The sequence below is a fragment of the Lytechinus pictus genome, chromosome 1 (genome assembly GCF_037042905.1).
Source record: "Lytechinus pictus isolate F3 Inbred chromosome 1, Lp3.0, whole genome shotgun sequence".
Lineage (NCBI taxonomy): Eukaryota > Metazoa > Echinodermata > Echinoidea > Temnopleuroida > Toxopneustidae > Lytechinus > Lytechinus pictus.
In genome coordinates this window covers 42,915,421-42,918,336 of record NC_087245.1, presented here as the reverse complement: position 1 = coordinate 42,918,336, position 2,916 = coordinate 42,915,421, and positions in this window count along the sequence as shown.

Here is a 2,916-nt window from a genome sequence, read left to right as displayed (position 1 = left end):
GTTATCAAAAAATATAGTTAGATATAGGACAAAACAACCCGTCCTAAAATAATTATATCCGCCCTTCCCTACCCCACCCCCCCCCCAGAAAAAGAGAAGAAAAAAAGGGGAGAATGCCCTGAGAAAATAGATGGGTGCTGCTGGACGTAGGTAGAACACATGCCATCGTGGACTCCAGCAAACTGGATTCAATGATGTGTATAAAAGGAGAAAAATATATAAAATAACCTGGAAAGAATATAATGCACGAAAAATGTGATTGATGCCGTAAAAAAAATTACCGGTAGGAAGGCGGATAAGCGGACAGGAAAGAAAGAGAAAATAGAGGAGAGGATAGACACAATAATGTATGAGGTTCAATAGCGAGCACATCTGAGAAGGACTTGTGTCAGATTTTTTTTTCAATAAAAAAAGGATAATGATTATTTTATGTTTTAATTATAGTCTTTCTAGTAATAATGATGACTTGCCAGAGATGATGATTTAGACTTAATTATATTAAATATTATAAGATTTTAATAGAGATAATTTGAATTTAGTCTTAAAAGAGTTCAAAGATTTTGCATTTGTTATATCATTATGAAGTGAGTTCCATAACTTCGGTCCATCATATATAAATGTGTTCTGTGCCCGCAAAGTTCTTAAAAGTGGTAAATGGAATTCACCCAATCGCCTTGTTGGATAGTTATGAATGGATTGATTTTTTGGAAACATTGAATTAAATACATTTGGGAGGTTGTTGTTATAGTTATACAAAAACTGACCGAGGTTAAACAAATATAAGTCTTTAATTTTCAATATTTTATGTTAAAAAATAATGGGTCAGTATGAGACAAATATGCTGTGTGACATATGATACGAAGAGACTTCTTTTGTAATAGGAGTAATTTGTCTAAGAGTGTTTGTTGTGTATTACCCCCACGCTAAAATTCCGTAATTTAAATAAGGCAATATAAGGGATGAATATAATGTAAGCAGGGACGATAATGGTAAACAAAATTTAAGCTTGTTAATTATACCAATGTTGCGTGAAATAGTTTTACATATGTTATCTATGTGGAATTTCCATGAGAGCTTATTATCGACTGTTATTCAAAAAAACTTAATATGGGATACATTTTCCAAGGGAGTTCCATCCAAAATGATATCAACAGGAAGTGTATTTATAGAGTTGCTAAACAACATATATTTAGTTTTTTGAAGATTAAGTGACAATTTATTTGCTCTTATCCATTGGGTGAAATTTTCTAGTTCAGAGTTGATTATATTAGCAAGGTGAAGAGGATTTTTATGTGGAAAAAATAAGTTAGAGTCGTCCGCAAAGAGAATGAACATCAAACATCAATTTTCTTTTCTTCTTTCTCTTTTTTTTTTGCTCCGCCAATTTTTTCAGGGGGGGGGGGCACACCAAATCTCAGGGGGGGGCATGTGCCCCCCAGGCCACCCGTAACTACGCCACAGCCCCTAGTTCAAACATTGCTTTGGCACCCCCTCTAGTTCGAACGTCAGTTCGGCGCCCCCCAGTTCAAATATCAATTTTGCGCCCCCTAATTCAAACATTAATTTGGCACCCCTAGTTTGAACATCAACTTTGCGCCTTTACCCCTATTTCGCACATTATTTTGGCCCCTCCTAGTTCAAACATCAATTTTGCGCCCCTAGTTTGAACATCAATTGGCCCCCCTAGTTCGAACATCAATTCGGCGCCCCCCCCCCCCCTCCGTTCGAAAACAATTTTGCGCCACCTAGTTCAAACATCGATTTGGCGCTCCCTCCTCCTTAGTTCTAATCTTAATTTGCCCCCCCCCCCGTTCTGACATCGATTTTGCGCCCCTAGTTCGAACACCAATTTGCCCTCCCCCAAGTAGTTTAAACATCAATTCGCCCCCCCCCCCCCCGTTCGAACATTAATTCGGCGCCCCTTGTGTCAAAATTCAATTCGGCGCCCCTAGGTAGAACATCAATTCGGCGCCCCCAAGGTTGAAGATCATCTGGCGCCCCTATAGGTAGAACATCTGAATTCGGCGCCCCCCTAGGTTGAAGATCGATTCGGCGCCCCTTTGTCGAACTTCAAATCGACGTTCCGGTCAACATGAAATTGGCGCTTTCCCTCTCCCTCTCTTTTCCCCTCCTTACTCTTTTCTCATATATCCTGTCCCCCTTTTTTCTTAATTTCCTTTTTTCTCTTTCCAGTTCTTTTTCCCTTCCTTTCTCCCCTTCCCTACTTTTTCGTCTCTTTCTTCCCCCTCTCCCTCCCTCTCTCTTTTTTGTTCTTCCCTTCTTTCCCCCTTTTCCTCCCTCTTTTTTCTTCTCTTCCTTCCCCTCTCCTCTCTCTTTCTTCTTTTCGTTTCCCCTTTTCCTCTCTCTTATTTCTTTTTTTTCTTTTCCCCTTTTCCTCTCTTTTACTTCTTTTACTTTCCCCCTTTCCTGTCCCTTTTTTTCCTCCCCCTTCCTCTCTTTTTTTTTCTTCTCTTCCTTTCCCCCTCTCCCCCTTTTTTTTCTTCTCTTCCTTTCCCCCTTCCTCTCTCTGTTTTTATCTTTTCTTCTTTCTTTTCCCTTTTCCCTCTTTCTTTCTCTTCCTTTCCCCTCTCCTCTCTTTTTTCTTTTCGTTTCCCCCTTTTCCTCTCTCTTCTTTCCTTTTTCTTTTCCCCTTTTCCTTTCGTTTTCTTCTTTTACTTTCCCCTTTTCCTGTCTCTTTTTTTTTCTTTTCCTCCCCCTTCCTCTCTCTTTTTTCTTCTCTTCCTTTCCCCCTCTCCCCCTCTTTTTTCTTCTCTTCCTTTCCCCTCTCCCCCTCTTTTTTCTTCTCTTCCTCCCCCCCCTCTGCTCGGGCTCATATGTATATTGCCGATTAGAAGCCGGGGAGCCGGAGATAAAAAAAAGGGGGGCCCGGGGGGACGACCTTTGACCTATATATTT